The following is a 19072-nucleotide window of genomic DNA, read 5'->3' as shown; positions in this document are numbered from 1 at the left end:
AGGCAATGTGGCGGGTACGGATGCCACTGCCTCATTCCTCACACAGTCATTACCCTCCACATCTTACTCCTCTGAGACATCTTCTGTGTCCGGTGTGTCAGGTGTGTGTGGTGGTGTTATGGCTGCATCACTGTGGGGCACTGCCACATCAGGGTGCGAAGGTGATAGGGCTGCATCACTGTGTGCCACTGACACATCAGGGGGCGGAGATGTGTGTGTTGAAGTTCCAGCAGCAGTTATCTGGGACAGGCTCTGTGGCAGCAATGGCAAGATGAGGATCTGCCAGGCATGGAAGATCCCAGCTACATCTCGCTAGTGTTCAGCCGTGGCAGCCCTACTTCCAGCCTGCATTGGCTCCATGATCTCCATTGTCCTCCGCATCTGCACCAACTCTGTGCTGTCATCGCTGGAGCCTGACTGACTAGACAGTTCTTGTTTCTGAGTAATGGCCACAGCGAGCTCAGCCAAGGAGTGTTGGGGAGCATGGTGCCGACAGTTGGTGTCCGTTAGAGACTGTAAGTGGTCCCTGATGGGAATCAAACACGGCATTGATTTGGCTGCTATGAGGTCGTTCCCCACACGCAGCTAATCAGCCATCTTCTCCTGGCACCCTAACACACGGCATTGGAATTCCATGTGTTGGTCATGGGGGTCCTTTGAGCCAGCCGTGGTGGTGTGTGCTTCCTGCTGTGTGGTCTGTGCAGGGTGTGGGGTCACCGCGATGCAGCTGGGTTGCCCTGCTCCTGGGGGTGGGGTGCGGAGGCTGTCCAGGAGCTGTTGGAGGGTGTCTGGGCAAATGTGCAGGGTGTCCTCTTCATCATCACTGTAGAGATGTGTGGTCTGCTCTGCAGGAGGTGTTGCTTGTCCCCCTGCAATGTAATGGGGAGATGCAGGTTAACAGTGTGTTCCATGTATGTTCACGCATTAGAGATGTTTACATTCAGACTGCATGATAGTGTACATTTTGGCTGTTTTGGTGAAGCTGGCTATTTGATGGGAGACAGTGGACATTTTGAGTACATAACGGATGGGAGGTTGTACTCGTACATTATCATCTCACAGTGTCATGCAATGCCAGATGTGATTGGCCAGTTACTACACACGAGCGGCACCAGTTGTGTCCTCTATCCTGTGGTGTAAGGGTTGCACTGTATACAACATTGTCGTCAATGTTGATGTACTGTGATTGCTATGTGTGTGTGCTGCATTGTTGGCAAGTCTCCCCTGCAGCTCTGATTTTGAAGCCCCTTATCCCTTTGAGTCGGTGTGCCTTTGACTTGTATGCTTTTCGGGTGCTGGGATGTGTGCGACTTGGGTCATTTGTGCTCTTGGACAAATGTTGTACTCTTGTGCATTGTTTGTCTGCAGATGTGTTTTTGACATCATGGGTTGTGTGTGCACGTGGCTGTGTCAGAGTGTGACCTGCTCCTTTATGGATGTGGTCCACACTTAGCCACCTCAAAGTCATCTTGTGCACCATGTCATGTATTGTGACTGCAGCCATGATATCTGTCATGCAGTTTCACTTGCATTGTCCGTGTGGCTCACAGAGCCGCTGCTTTTCTGCATTCAGCACATGCGCATGGGTGATATGGAGGGGGGCCCATTTGTGCACATTGTGTGCGGGGTCATATTGAGATGTGTCCAGACCCCAAACACCTGCGACTGTCTCCACACTGATGACTGTGGCCACCATTTCCTCCAGCTCATCCAGCTCCACCTGTGGCATAGGACTCCCACCTCCAGTTGCCTTTGCTGCCTTCCTGTTGGCAGCGAGTTTCTCCTTGGTTTGGCTGTGCACTTCATGTCAGCACCTCTTGATCTCCTCCATTGACCTCCTCGATACTCCGACTGCATTCATGTCGGTGACGATGGACTGCCATATTTCCATTTGTGTTGCCAATGACACAGTGGAGGTGACAAACAGTTTTCGGTAGTGTCCTATCACCTCCGTGACGATGATCTGGTCTTCCTGCGGACTGAACCCTGTCTTCCTCTTCTCCTTGCCCTTCTCTGACCCTGGGGTTCCTGGCTGGTCGTCCGTGGGGCTTGTGGGGTTCGGGTTGTCCTCTGCACTCGGTCCGGGTGCATCCATGGTGCTACGCAGTTTGATTTGGTTTTGGTGTGTTTTTTTTGTTGCTTTTATAGTGCATTTTCCTGCATGATGCGTGGGAATTGCAGGCCTGTGTATGGTTGTCGCTGATTTTTGTATCGCGATTTGGGGCATCGCAACTTTTTTTGCGTTGGTGTTTCGCATTTTTGTAGAGTCGCGTTGATTTTAGCGCAGTGATTTGATGCGTTGTTGTGGGTCTAATGCATGGTGCCGCCGGCTTGGGAATACCACGTTAACACAGAGTTATTTTCCCACGATAGACTGCAACGTGAGAAGTTGCGTTAAGCTAATTTTGCGATGGTTATCACACGTTCTTGAGAATATCCCCCAAAGTGTGTAATAATATGGTTCAGGAAAATTGTTGAAAGTAAAATATTAAAAGTTCATATGCATGAAAAAACAAAAAAATATGTGGACAAGAACTCTTAGACGGGTACCCAACACAAAGAGAATTAATACAAAAACATTTTTTTACCAAAAGAGCAAATATAGAATTACAAAAGAGGAAAGGAATACATACAAGGTGCTCACATAGTTACACATGAAACATCAAAAAGGACATGATTTGCAGTGTAAACAAAATAACAATGGCAGAGTGAGACAAAACTTAGAGCAAAGTAAGTCCAAAAAATAACAAGAAAGAAAAATTGCAATCAATGCTTCCTCATAAATATATACCAAAGACAGGTGTCAACGGCATTTCGACCTACAATATTTTCAAGGTCATCTTCAGGACAGGGAAATGTTTATAGAGCAATAATTTTTTAAAACCTACTTTTGGGCAGGTACCACAATTAAGAAAATTAATTCAATAATTGACAGCATAGCACAAAACAAAAGAAGAAAAAATTGTCATGCATAGGATACTGATAAAGACTAACCTAAAAATATATAAGAAGGTCAACCACTGTGAGACACACGATCAATTCCAAGTGTCATATAAATAAGAAAGAATATAGCTCAATTAAATATATCCATCAACAAAAAGCAGTCACCAACCGTGAACAACTGAAATAAAGTCCACAGTCACACAACACAATCAAAAATCGAAATAACCTACTTAAGGGATCCAGGTCAAACATACTCAGAAAAATGTGGAGGGACTTGAGAAACAGCTTCAGAAGTCCTAAAATGCCAATAGATTAAATAATTTCAGTATGCCACCCAAAATTAATCAGCTGAGGCCAACCATTGATTGAAAAAGTAATAGATAGCTTACCATCCAAAAGAATAAATCAAAAATCAGCACGTCTCAATTATAGTGCCAAATAAGGTCCAGTACAACTTTCAAGACCGACCCACTAACAGTTCAGAGCACATAGCCCCCAAACGCTATAAAGAAAACAACTATGGTTTTATTTGCAAAAAAGCTAGAAAAATTTAAAATATTAAACTTAAGAAAGATATAACATAGTGCATCTTACTGGCCGCTTTTATTAGACCAGCCTGCATATCGCTCTCCGTCAATGCGGTTAGAGTGCAACAATACCTGCGTCTGAAGTAGCACTGCTCACTTCAATAGAAATGAGCGAAAGACTACACAAGATACCCAACATCACAGTTTTACGTCATACAAAAAAGAGAACAACTCCAACAATAAAGTTAGAATTATTCACAGACCAGCGCTCACCGGTCCGCGCATGCACAGCACCTACAGCACTGAACACTCCTTAACAACTTACACGAAAGTGCAAGAAATCAGATAACAAAAACCACCTCAGAAAGGTATCGGTGGTCTTTATTGACAAAAATTAGGCAGAAGTGGAAAGATTGGTACTCTTTTGGAAAATAAAAACAACAATACAGTGTCACCTGCTTACTTACACAAAAACATTCTCCATTAGGCATGGCGCTGGTGTTGTAAATATAAAAGCAGGCACTGTACAAAAACACAAAGCATGGCGCCTGTGCAGAGTAATTAAAAAATAATGATGAAAGTAGTTGCCTGCTAAATATAAAGCGCAGCCCCTGCACATTTTTTACTTATGTGCATGGTGGCCCGTGAAGCAGGCGCCATGGTCCTAGCAAAACACATGAAACCTGGTGCCATGCTATGGGCTATGGTGACAGAATATCAGTTATGCAAAATAAACCAAGTTGAACACTACACATGAACACTATCAGCATAATAAAACTGTAATTGGTCGGTGCTCCTTCCAATAAAACAGAAGTGATGTAGGGGAACACAAACCAATAAGGAGCCAGGAAAGAAGAGCAATGCAGAAGTTAATCATTGGCAAGCAGTAGGCAGGGTTACGATCACTATACTGCTTACAGCAGGGCTTGCAGACAGCTGATGCGTGCTGCCTAGGCTCGACCTAATACAAAACGACAATTGTCCATTCAAAAGCACATTTGGCCACTTAAAAATGATGGTTTGAAAATATAAATATTAGCATGGTAAATCAGATTTTTTGCTTTTATGGAAATACCTTTGATGGTAAATTTTGACTGTGAGTGCTGGAAGGCAGCTGATCTCCTCCCAGTGCATGCACCATGACTGGGAAACAGCCTTTACAATGTACCATTTACCTCCCGGTGCCTTTGCCACACTTTGCCTTGTAAGCGTATATCAGGAAAATAAACCCCTTACTATATATATATATATATATATCTATATATATATATATATATATATATATATATATATATATATATATATGAATGTAAATTCGTCTCTAATGCTGCTGCCTTGATTAGACGAAAGAACGGACCCAAAACTTCGGTGCCAATCACTGAGATTTTATTTCATATTACTCTGTACCAGTCCGCCATGGCGCGTTTCAGCCCCCACTCGGGCCTTGATCACATGACACGTTGTAGTGGGGAATAGCAGTTTTTAAAGGGAAACAACACCGGAAATGACCTTATCATGGACATTAAAGAGTTACTACATATCCATAGTTTCAATCTTATTGTATAAAATACAGGTATAATCGTGCGCAAATGTGGATGATTCACAATTCATATTCGTATTTACAAATAAATAATTATATGAATATACTATGTACATATATACAACATAGAAAAATATTTATATACAGTTTCATATCAAAAATAAAATTAATGACATAAATACTATATGCATAAAAAAGTTTTTCTCTAATACATCCACTGCTACTGTTTAAATGTCCTAGTAGCGTAAAATAAATCTGTGCTTCCAACAAGATTTAATTAGATAATTACTTGCGCACTACGATAGTTTGTAATCTCTTAACATGATTGCGCCCCAGTGGGCCAATTAGTCTTAGATTTCATTTCTATCTTGGTGACCTCCTCTCAGTTCGTCCCCTAAAATCATGCTGGCAAATCAAACGGATGTTAATGTGTAAATACTTGTATTTCCATTTTATCACTGAAGGACAGGTAATTTCTACCCTATCCAATCATTTGCCCCCCACTTTACACTTTTGTAGAGACTGTCAGTCAATACCTTAACATTTAAGATTGGGAATTTTTTGTTACATAATTTTACAATTTTTTCTGCATACTTATATTAATACGCCTTCTTAAAAAGATATACCTCTAATTATTTTCTATATTTACATCATACTGATTTCATTGATTTCTCCTTTTCCCCTATTGGGATTATACCTCTATCTACTGTTCTCCATCTCCACTTGGGAATGGAAAAACAAAGGGAAAAGCGAGAAAATAACAAAAAAACTCCTGTTAAAAACATGTTGTTGCAAGCTTCCTGCGGGTACACACTATGAGCCCATGCTGTGTCCCATCATGGAGTACAAAAACGGAGAGATTCAAAGTGGAAAATCGATATTGTGGAGGCTGTAGATGGTATTAGATACATACATTATTCTCGTGAAGACTAGAGGCATGTAAAAAAGTCCTCACTAGAGTTAAGACCGTTCGGATTCTTCGTATCTAACTCTAAAATGTATCTAGTTTCGAGTAGCCTAAGCTTGGCCTCCCGGTTGCCACCACGTTTCAGTGGTAAGACTGTATCAATGACATAGTATTGGAGGAGGCCTGGATTACTGTTGTGCTTCCCTTCAAAATGCCTCGCTACGGGATAGGCCTGATCTTTATTGGAAATCGCCCTGATATGCTGTAAAATCCTTTTGTGGACTGGTAGCTTTGTGCTACCGACAAATTTAAGTCCACAAGGGCATTCCAGAATATAGATTGCAAATTCTGTTTTGCATGAAAGTCTTTTGCCTATTTCCATGGGTATAGTTTTAAAAGGACTTAAAAAATGCGTTTTGCTGCATCCAAATTTACATGCTTTGCAGTTTGCACATTTCTTAAAACCTTTCACCTGTGACAACCACGTATTTGCTGGGGCCGATTCTGGACTGCTACTTACCAAGCCATCCTTTAAGGAGAATGCTTTCCTAAAAGTTATGGCCGGTTTGGGGTTGATGGTACTGCCAATAACTGGATCGCCCTGTATTAAATTCCAATTACGGCTAAAGATTCTCCTCAATTCCTGATGTTGTCTATTGTAGGTAAGGATAATTCTCGACTGAAATGTGGGTGATTTCTCCACTAATTTCTCACTTCTCGATTTCGGTAGCAGCGCATTTGATCTAGGTATGGCTCGTGTTTTCTGAATGGCATCCTTAATCAGTTTGAGGGGGTAGCCTCTGGCTAGGAACCTCTGTTTACTAGCCTCCTGTGCACTTTCACAATCAGAGTCAGAGCTGCATATGCGCCTAATGCGAAGCATCTCCCCATAGGGGATGCTCCGAATAAGGTGTGAAGGATGGTGGCTTGAGGCATGTAGAATGGTGTTGCCTGCAGTCAGCTTTCTAAACAGTTTGGTGGAAAGTGTATTATTGTTGTTACTAATTTCCACATCTAAAAAGCAAACTGTCTTAACACTGATCGATGATGTGAATTCAAGATTGAGACAATTAACATTTAGTGTCTCCACAAAATCCTTTGCGCTTTGCTCAGTTCCCCTCCAAACAAAAAATAAATCATCAATATACCTTAGATATAGTACAACATGCTCTTTTGTGATGGCCATGTGTTCACCATAGAGGACCTGCTCCTCCCATAAGCCCATATGCAAACATGCATAGCTAGGAGAGAAGCAGGCCCCCATTGCGACACCCCTGATCTGTTGATATATTTGGTTATCAAACAAAAATAAATTTTGCTCCAAACATACAGAAATCATCATCTTGAGCATTTTGTTGTGCGCTGCAAATGCCATAGGCCTCAAATTCAAATAATGCTCTATTGCCTTAAGACCATCACAATGCTTTATCGAGGTGTATAAGGACTTCACATCCATAGTCATCAATAACATATCCTCACCCCAAGATACAGTCTCAATTTTACGTAGAAAGTCTGAGGTGTCCTGTACATATGATGGCAGACTGCGGACCCACTCCTGTAGAAAAAAATCTATGTACTTGGAGGTGTTTTCCATAAGGCTATTGATTGCGGAAATTATCGGTCTCCCTGGTGGAGTCGTTGTACTTTTGTGCACCTTTGGGATTAAATAAAAAGTTGGAATAACTGGAAATTCCTTCTTCATAAACCGATATTCTGCCTCAGTAATTAAACCCCCACTCTTCCATGCCAACAGTTTCAGATAATGCTCTTGCCAGGATGATTTCACCACGTTGATATTGCTTTTACGGTAACACGCTATATCATCCAGTTGAGATTTTGCCTCCTCCATATATAGTTGACGTGGCCATAGGACTATATTCCCACCCTTGTCTGCCTGTCTCACAATAATATTCTTGTCAGCTCCCAATTTATTGAGGTTCCAGTAGACAAGGTTCTGTTTGTTCCTATTGCGAAATGTCCTATTAGTTATGGTGTATAGCTTTTTTAAGTCTTGGGTTACCAACTCGTGGTATACATCCAGATTATCATGTAAGAAAATTGGCTGGAAGTTCGATTTCGGTTTAAATGGAGTTTCACAGGTTCCTCTGTCATCAATCAGTGCTGGCTCACCAGTTGTATTGCCCTCTTTTTGTTCTACAATGAGGGACCACGCATCCTGAAATAGGGATGCATCCCCCGCTGTGAGTAGTGGAGGGTTAGTTGATTCCGAGATGTTAGGGATTGTGGCTTTTTTGGGTTGCAGGAGGTGAAATTTATGTAGTTTCAGTTTCCTAATGAAGCGATAAGTATCCAATCTAGTATCTACGAAGTTAAAATCACAGGGTGGGCAAAATGACAAGCCCAATCCCAGAATCTTCTCTTCAGTTGGGGACAGTTGCACATCAGTCAAATTGATTACCGCATTCGGATAGGTACTGCCACTCAGTTCTTGTTCTGAAAACGGTTCCATCTTCCCCTCGGCGCTTTCCTGCCTGCGTTTTTGTTTTTGGTTTCTTTTAACGCATTTCCTTCTCTGGCTTCGCTTGAAATTGCGTCTTTGTTCTTTGCTGCTTGAGGTCCACGGGGGCGTAAAGTTTCCCGTCTGTCCTGGCAGAGGCAGTCTACCTCCTCCGCGAGGGAGAATTTTGTAAACCCCAATGGCTGACTTCTGTTTTCTCCTTCAAGATCACTCTCTGCAGCCGAACTTAATTCAGAGGTCGATGTAGATGGCACCGTTATCTCACCTCCATTTCTCCTGGTTAGTTTTTTGCCCCTTGCTTTGACTACATCGTATTTGCGAGCATACGTAAAGATTTGACCATTTTGGTAGTCCACACGATCCCTTTCAAATTTGTACGTTTTTCTACGTTTAATCACCTCTTCATCCTTGTTTAGGCGAGCCAACATATCATCCCTCATTTTCTTTGTGTGTTCACCTTTTTCCATCTTATCTATCTCTCCTTCCAAAATGTCAATTTGCGCTTGTAGCTTGGCTCTATCACTCTCCGCATACTTAATTAGTATCATCATTAATTTGCTCGAGGATGCCAAGTTGGTTTCCGCCCATTCAGCTAACATCGCTGGGTCCGGATTCTCGTAGCTGGGCGCTAGGGTAATTCTCAGACCCCTAGGAACTCTACCTACGTCCAAGTAGCGGGAAAGAGATCTATGTTCCCACCACTTGGACTGCTCTGCCCGCATTAATTTTTCAAGTTTTTTGTACTGTTCTCTGATGGGAGCACCCTCCGGTTGGCTCACAGAGCTTTCACCCCGTACCGGCACACCAGCCGGTGTGTCTAGGAACATGGAGCTCGCAGCCTCCTCTCGGTGTCTCAACGTGTCAGCGGACATTTTGGTTATCGAGTTTAATCTTGGTATTCCAGTGATATATATATATATATATTCACTGAAAAAAACATATGTTTTACAGACGTTATAGTTAGGAATTAACATTTGAAAAACCTTAGAATTTCACTGAAAAAACCATAGGTTTCAGGGACGTTATAGTTAGTTGGACATTTCACTCATAGAAAACCATAGAAATTCCCCTGTTATAGTTAGTTGAGCTAACTATAACTCGCGCCCCCGCAATGCACTGCTGATGACGTCACATATTACATCATTTATGACATGGTCAGTAACATCACTGATGACATCTCGAATGACATCACAGTCAATGACAGTTGGTAGCATCTGGTCAAAGGGAGTACCTTTATCTCCACTCTCAGATGCAGTTCTAACATCCTCCATTGTGGGATCAAGACACTGTTCCACTGTTGGGACCTAGAGTTGATTGCATCTGGTCGAAGGAGTACCTTCATCTGCACTCTCAGATGCAGTTCTAACATCGTCCATTGTGGGATCAAGACACCGTTCCATTGTTAGGACCTACAGTTAATTGCACCTGTTCGAAGGGAGTACCTTCATCTCCACTCTCAGATGCAGTTCTAACATCGTCCATTGTGGGATCAAGACACTGTTCCACTGTTGGGACCTAGAGTTGGTTGCATCTGGTGGAAGGGAGTACCTTCATTTCCACTCTGAGATGCAGTTCTAACATAGTCCATTGTGGGATCAAGACATCGTTCCACTGTTGGGACCTAGAGTTCGTAGCACCTGGTCGAAGGGACTACCTTTATCTCCACTCTCAGATGCAGTTCTTACATCATCCATTGTGGTATCAAGACCCTGTTTCACTGTTCGGTCCTGCTGTTCCGCGGTGTACTCCAGCCACCACAGTCAGTCAAGCCAAATAATCATGTGCAGCAATTAGCTAACGGAAGCACAGAGTCTGATGCAGCTCAACGGAGGGAGTTCTCTGAAAACCCAGCAGCGGGTAATATCGGACATCGTCCATTCTGGGATCAAGACAACGTTCCATTGTTGGGACCTAGAGTTGCTTGCACCTGGTCGAAGGGAGTACCTTCATCTCCACTCTCAGATCCAGTTCTAACGTCGTCCATTGTGGGATCCAGACACCATTCCACTGTTGGGACCTAGAGTTGGTTGCACCTGGTGGAAGGGAGTACCTTCATCTGCACTCTGAGAAGCAGTTCTAACATAGTCCATTGTGGGATCAAGACACCGTTCTACTGTTGAGACCTAGAGTTGGTAGCACCTGCTCAAAGGGATTACCTTTATCTTCACTCTCAGATCCAGTTCTAACATCGTCCATTGTGGGATCAAGACCCCGTTTCACTGTTCGGACCTGCTATAGCGAGGTGTACTCCAGCCACTGCAGTCAGCCAAGCCCAATAATCATATGCAGCAATTACCTACGGAAGCACAGAGTCTAATGCACATGAACAGAAGGAGTTCTGTGAAAACCCACTAGCAAGTAATATCAGACATCGGCCATTCTGGAATCAATACACCGTTCCACTATTGTGACCTAGAGTTGGTTGCACCTGCTCCAAGGGAGTACCTTCATCTCCACTCTCAGATGCAGTTCTAACATCGTCCATTGTGGGATCAAGACACCGTTCCACTGTTGGTACCTGTCAACTACTGTGTTAGTAGTATACAGAGCACTCCACGCTGCTGGGCCTCAAACTGAACGCTGTGTACCTGTGTCGCGGTAGCCATCGTTGATCTGAGGAACCTTCCGACCTCGCAGACCTCGCCCCAGGAGCTTCCGCCGGCACGTGGTGGGCCCTCTTTCACATAATGCGGTAGCGAAAGGTGAACTGTGGGGCATATGTGCGTCGCAGCGGCCACTACGGTTTTTGAGTACCAGCAGGCTGAGAACATCATTCACGCAGCCACCTTCACTCACGAGGTCAACCTCGTGGCGGTGTAAGCTGCACAGACCTGGCAGACACGTTCGCCATTCCGGAAGAGAACCACAGCCAGAGAAACATGCCTTTTATTCATACCCCTACGCTAGCCTTGCGTACGCGAGCCAGCCCACTACGCTAAAGATTTGGGGGGGGGGAAAGGGCATGTACGCGCAATGTTTTCAAAACCTTCCCTACTGACTGTACTATTATGGTTCTGTCCACTATCTACTTCACTCAATAGACCATCAGTGTATGTTCACATGTACATTGTGTGCTCTGCATACTCAAGTCTGTCTGCAACATCCCCTCAACACTTTCCATTGTATACTTTTATAATCGAGAATCACTTGCCACCATCGCACATACTTTCCTCCCATCTCTCCCCGCATTCTGCATTGTGTAACTGAGGTGCTATGCCATGTTTGCTTTGTGTACGTGGCTAACCACCGTTCCCACAGTACGTAGTGTTGTTGTGTCTGATAGGTGTACATGTTGTTTGTCATGTTGTATCCGATTATGTAAGGTAGCACGTTTATTCACGAGCAGTGGTTTCTCCCATTTACATATCGCTGTCTTAAAGAGCATACAGAGGTTTTTCTCACAGGTACACACTGTGACCCCAATGGCAGTCATTCATTACTATGCAAGAATTTCCAACTGCACAACACTTCTAAGCTTATAGCCCCCATCTTGCCTGCTTTCTTGAAAGCACGCCAACTCCCACAATCACACCAACATTCCCACAGCTTTCTAACAGCAGTTATCTGCTTCTCAATAACATGCACTCCTACGGAATGTGAGGTGGCATACCATATGTCCTTACTATTTCAAACCGAGTAAATTCCTGTAGCAATGTCTTTTCACACCCACACAAACTAACTACCAAACTTCAACTTGGCCTTGAATCCCTACTTTGCAAACAGATTTCATTAAACTAACCAAAGTAAAGTGCTTTTCTTCAGAACAGAAGTGTCCCTCACTTCTGCAAAATAAATTTATCGGCTGCAGATAGCACGAACTTCCAGTAAAATACAGTTCCTTTTAAATTCGAACCTCCCATTACACTTTGTGAATTGTTACCCAATTTTCAACACATCTCACACATGGCACACTTTTCAATACTGTTTCCTCCGGCCTTCTCACAGCCTTTCAAACTGTTTTTGGTATAATACCACACTTCATTCATTCGATCATCTCTGGAATAACAGGAACAGGTCCCAAAATTCTCGCTCTCTTTGTGGCCATCCTACTACTATTTTTGCTTGTAAAAATTGACTGCGCTCCCTGTGGTAACAAGCATCTCCGACAGAATACGCCTCTACGCGAAGCTACATCAATACCATGAAAAAATGGAACTACTTTTCGGCTTCCTGCCTCTATATATTATCGGAGCCAGCTACAACATGACATTTATTTACACATATTCTATGTGCGTCCAACAATCTTTCTATTGCAAAACGTGCCCATTCGACTGGCGAATGGATGTATGCCTTGCCAACATCCCAACAATCACTCCCGATATCCAGCAGGCAATGGAGTATCTTGAAAACCATGAAGTCGATTGTTCAGGCAGTAGAGCAATGGCGGATGCAACGCAAAAAGGTATTGTGGTGGAATGGGATTTCTGCGCAGCCGCAAAAGATCTACTGCAACGTATGACCTTTGACAACATCGCAGATTGCCTGCCAATTCAAATTGCCGCTCCAACATTCGAGGAACATTACTGTCCTTTCGAAGATATGAATTGGATCGCTTCCCTTTTCTTACACGACGGCAACAACGACCTCATGGAACATTACGCATCTCAAGCCGCTGAAGAACTACCGGACTGCAATCTCCAAGACTTGTAAGAAATTCACGTTCTTCTTGGATTGATTTTTACCAACTTTTTTGACTTTTTCCTTTCAATTTTTTTGATACACTTCAATTTAACTATTTTCATATAATAACTTTCTAAGTATGCTCAGGCATTCGAACTCTGATTACATTATTGCCCCTTACGTCTCCAATCTAACCAGGGATGGGTGACATATGGCCTTTCCAAATACGCTATTTACTTCCAAAATTAGCCTAAACCCGACATCCATTTTGAAACCATCTCTATTCTTTGTGCACACGTCTCTCTGCCTGCCTGTTATCCACGAAGCCCTATCACACAAATGTACTCATCCTCAGCCTCTACTCACGAGCTGGCGATCAACAGCAAAAAACACGAAATTGTTTAGGAGCTGGTTGGCACAGTGTGCTAATCGTATCCTACCTTTATTTTCATTATAGAATTGAGTCATTCATGTCTAATAGCTATTGTTTATGTCACATGGAACTGTTACATGTAATGTGGAATTCACTAATGCAGCAGCTTCAGATTTGAATATAACAGAATCGGTTGGAGTTTGCCTCAGCTCAGTGCCTTAGCTCTTTGCACAATAATTTTTTTTTTAAAGAGCTGAAGACAATAATGTATAGTTTGACGAGAAGGGTACCTAATGTGCTTCTCAGAAGCAAAAATTTGTGTTCCTCCTCAAAGTATACTCTAAAAGCATACCAACACCACCCGCATAGCTATCCTACAGAGGCCAGTATGCTACATCGCCCAGACCACATCAGTTTACACCACTCAGCTCACGGTTTAGGTGCACGCTTTCATCCCCGAGTGTACCAGCACCTCACCTCAGCACCATCTCACTCTGCGCAAAACAGCACTTTCACACCGGTAGGGTTAAATACTTCAGCACATCAGTTTACAGCACTCAGCTCATGGTTTAGGCGCACGCTTTCATCCCCGAGTGTACTGGCACCTCACCTCAGCACCCTCTCACTCTCTGCAAAACAGCACTTTCACACCAGTAGGACTAAATGCTTTGCTTCACACTCCCTGTATAGCACACCCTAATCACCCCACAGACGTTACAGTGCTCCTACCCTCACAAAATGGCGGCCAACTCTTCCTAGTTGCAACCGCTCGCACCGCTCACAGCCAATAGGCAGCAAGCTTGTGCTCGTAACGCCTCAGCCAATCAGATGGCAGAATTTCCAAATATCGATATCTACTGAACAGATTTACACCAAATAAACAAATGCATGCTTTATAGACCAAGACCCTTCTCCCTGCCAAATTTGGGGCAATTCCGTTCACCCGTTCGACCTGTAGCCTTGTCTAAAGTTTCCTATGGAAATTAACATGGAGAAAACACGGTTTGTGACCCCCCTTTTTTCTCGGCCCCCCCTTGATGAAACACCCCTAAACTTCCCACATAGGAGCTGATATGTACTTTGTTTTCAATTGAAACAGAGGAAAGTTACTTGATTTACCCTCTTATTTTTCCAATGTGTATAACATGCATCTAAACCACTACAAGATGGCCGACAATTGTCAGTAACAGAACTTATGATGATTTTAAGGCAGTCCTTCCTCCATATCTTATGTTTATTTATGCACGTCATTGTTGGTTTCACTGTTCGTGTGATCAAGACATTTAGTTGTCGAAACGCGTAACGAGCAATAAATTAGCTTCTTCATAAGCATTTTTCCTTCGAGTGTGCGTGTTATTGGAGATTCGAATACGAGTAATATTACCGGTGAGGGCATACCGGCTAACGCACCACCTGACATCGGGCTCAATCCCGGAATGACCCGCTTTGAGAATGAAATATATGTATGTATATATATATCTTTCAAAAGCCGTTCTGCATTAGGGACGCACTCTCACAGTTAGTGAATCACAAATTCATTTATTGGAAGGAAACTGGCATCCTAGTCCGATTCTCTGAAGTCCTGACACCTTACGCGTTTCAGAGCATTCTTGCTCCTTCGTCAGAGGTATTTGTAGACACATTCATTGTTGGCTCCCACAGTTCCCTGCATGCTTGTCATTTTTATTGGCCTCCGGTGTGCCTTCAAGGTGAGTTCAATGTGATGCACGCCGGAACTTGTGGTTCACTTTACTGCCATTAATTTAACCCTCCAGTAGGTTATGTGTTCAGTCAAAACTTTTCCAGGACAAATATTACCCTCCAGTGGGCCTCAGATTAGCAGTCCAGTTTCATTTTTAACATACCAACATGTGCCGATTTTCGATTTTGCTCAAGTTCAAAACCACCGGTCTCCTTTCATTTTTCAGGGCGGTGCAATCCCCCACGGTCGAACCCACCGTGCGTTATATCTTTCAAAAGCCGTTCTGCATTAGGGACGCACTCTCACAGTTGGTGAATCACAAATTCATTTATTGGAAGGAAACTGGCATCCTAGTCCGATTCTCTGAAGTCCTGTCACCTTACGCGTTTCAGAGCATTCTTGCTCCTTCGTCAGAGGTATTTGCAGACACATTCATTGTTTGCTCCCACAGTTCCCTGCATGCTTGTCATTTTTATTGGCCTCCGGTGTGCCTTCAAGGTGAGTTCAATGTGATGCACGCCGGAACTTGTGGTTCTCTTTACTGCCATTAATTTAACCCTCCAGTAGGTTATGTGTTCAGTCAAAACTTTTCCAGGACAAATATTACCCTCCAGTGGGCCTCAGATTAGCATATAATATATATATATATATATATATACACTACAGGTGTTTATGTGATTAATGAGTTCAAGCTGATTGTGTGTTTTTTTAAACGCAACAATCTTTTGTCACTTTAATTAGAATCATACTCGCTAAGATCATTAGAAATGAGAGTATGCCCACTTGGGCACAATTAGACTGAACAACATAATTTAATTCTGTTTATTAAATATTATCTAAGAAACTGCTTGAAATAATAAGGAACTTATACCCACTTGGGTTGTATTCTATATTCAAGCACAGGTTACATCTATACGTCTGAAACCTTAAATGTCGACAAAACTGTCTGCATAAAGTTTTATTGTGAATGGAATGTATATGCTAAAAAGGCAAACCCGCTAAAACGAGTATACTTATGCTTGTCCTAGGCTTAACATTTCTAGAATGATCGATTGTGATTTACCGAGCCAGATGCCAAATTTCACATAAAGTTTTATTGAATAATGAAATATGCAATTATATAAACTTTTTTTATGCTTAAATTAGCTAATTGGTAATGAGCACTGCACTAGAATGGCAGATATTGTGACATTTGTTTACGTACCGATGTATGAATTGAACGGCGAGAACAATAGTTGTTTATTATTGAGAACTACGAGTCTGTCTTCCAACACATTGCAATTGTAGTCCTATCATGTGACTAATGACTCATGCATTATATTTAAAATGTCTGATTTCAAAAATGGTTGAACTATTGGTGAACAAGCCTGCTTGGCAGGCGAAACGCGTCCTCCTAAGCTGTTCCAATAAATTTTTGGTCAGAACACCGTCGTCAATCTTTGTCGGATCGAGAAAGAGAGAGATAATATACATATATATATATATATATATATATATTTATATATATATATATATATATATATATATATATATATATATATATATATATATATATATATCACCAAACAAAGTTTGCCTGTTGTAGAAGACGCCATCACCACAGAAAAGAGTATGCCAACTTGGTTTATTCAAGGAAACAGCAGCAGCAGAACTAACTCGTAGTCCACAAAATTAAAGTCCCAACCCGACGCGTTTCGTTGATACTTCATCAGGGGCATTGGGTTCGAATACTGCAGCAAAGCAATTTTGGCGGCACTTGTTTAAGTTCCAGAAACCCCGCCTCAGTGGGTGTGGCCACAACAACGGCCTCCTGGGTTTTGTAGTGCACGTCTTTCTTCTCAGGTGAGTAGCTTGCTGAAGAATCAAAAATTAAAATTTGTATTATCCAAGTGGATCGTGGCACACAAATGTAGAACACAGTCACTGCTTTAAACTCATGAATAAACGGCTCCTGTGCCATAAGCAAATCCGCCGGTTGACGGATTCGCTGGAGTGCTGCACCAGCACCGGAGCGTCTTCAGAGACTCAGGCCAGCCGCATAATACCACCAAACAAAGTTTGCCTGTTGTAGAAGACGCCATCACCACAGAAAAGAGTATGCCAACTTGGTTTATTCAAGGAAACAGCAGCAGCAGAACTAACTCGTAGTCCACAAAATTAAAGTCCCAACCCGACGCGTTTCGTTGATACTTCATCAGGGGCATTGGGTTCGAATACTGCAGCAAAGCAATTTTGGCGGCACTTGTTTAAGTTCCAGAAACCCCGCCTCAGTGGGTGTGGCCACAACAACGGCCTCCTGGGTTTTGTAGTGCACGTCTTTCTTCTCAGGTGAGTAGCTTGCTGAAGAATCAAAAATTAAAATTTGTATTATCCAAGTGGATCGTGGCACCCAAATGTAGAACACAGTCACTGCTTTAAACTCATGAATAAACGGCTCCTGTGCCATAAGCAAATCCGCCGGTTGACGGATTCGCTGGAGTGCTGCACCAGCACCGGAGCGTCTTCAGCGACTCAGGCCAGCCGCATAATACCACCAAACAAAGTTTGCCTGTTGTAGAAGACGCCATCACCAAAGAAAAGAGTATGCCAACTTGGTTTATTCAAGGAAACAGCAGCAGCAGAACTAACTCGTAGTCCACAAAATTAAAGTCCCAACCCGACGCGTTTCGTTGATACTTCATCAGGGGCATTGGGTTCGAATACTGCAGCAAAGCAATTTTGGCGACACTTGTTTAAGTTCCAGAAACCCCGCCTCAGTGGGTGTGGCCACAACAACGGCCTCCTGGGTTTTGTAGTGCACGTCTTTCTTCTCAGGTGAGTAGCTCGCTGAAGAATCAAAAATTAAAATTTGTATTATCCAAGTGGATCGTGGCACACAAATGTAGAACACAGTCACTGCTTTAAACTCATGAATAAACGGCTCCTGTGCCATAAGCAAATCCGCCGGTTGACGGATTCGCTGGACTGCTGCACCAGCACCGGAGCGTCTTCAGAGACTCAGGCCAGCCGCATAATACCACCAAACAAAGTTTGCCTGTTGTAGAAGACGCCATCACCACAGAAAAGAGTATGCCAACTTGGTTTATTCAAGGAAACAGCAGCAGCAGAACTAACTCGTAGTCCACAAAATTAAAGTCCCAACCCGACGCGTTTCGTTGATACTTCATCAGGGGCATTGGGTTCGAATACTGCAGCAAAGCAATTTTGGCGGCACTTGTTTAAGTTCCAGAAACCCCGCCTCAGTGGGTGTGGCCACAACAACGGCCTCCTGGGTTTTGTAGTGCACGTCTTTCTTCTCAGGTGAGTAGCTTGCTGAAGAATCAAAAATTAAAATTTGTATTATCCAAGTCGATCGTGGCACACAAATGTAGAACACAGTCACTGCTTTAAACTCATGAATAAACGGCTCCTGTGCCATAAGCAAATCCGCCGGTTGACGGATTCGCTGGAGTGCTGCACCAGCACCGGAGCGTCTTCAGAGACTCAGGCCAGCCGCATAATACCAACAAACAAAGTTTGCCTGTTGTAGAAGACGCCATCACCACAGAAAAGAGTATGCCAACTTGGTTTATTCAAGGAAACAGCAGCAGCAGAACTAACTCGTAGTCCACAAAATTAAAGTCCCAACCCGACGCGTTTCGTTGATACTTCATCAGGGGCATTGGGTTCGAATACTGCAGCTAAGCAATTTTGGCGGCACTTGTTTAAGTTCCAGAAACCCCGCCTCAGTGGGTGTGGCCACAACAACGGCCTCCTGGGTTTTGTAGTGCACGTCTTTCTTCTCAGGTGAGTAGCTTGCTGAAGAATCAAAAATTAAAATTTGCATTATCCAAGTGGATCGTGGCACCCAAATGTAGAACACAGTCACTGCTTTAAACTCATGAATAAACGGCTCCTGTGCCATAAGCAAATCCGCCGGTTGACGGATTCGCTGGAGTGCTGCACCAGCACCGGAGCGTCTTCAGCGACTCAGGCCAGCCG

Source organism: Triturus cristatus, chromosome 4_1 (assembly GCF_964204655.1).
Source record: "Triturus cristatus chromosome 4_1, aTriCri1.1, whole genome shotgun sequence".
Taxonomy (NCBI): domain Eukaryota; kingdom Metazoa; phylum Chordata; class Amphibia; order Caudata; family Salamandridae; genus Triturus; species Triturus cristatus.
This window is presented reverse-complemented; position numbering follows the sequence as displayed.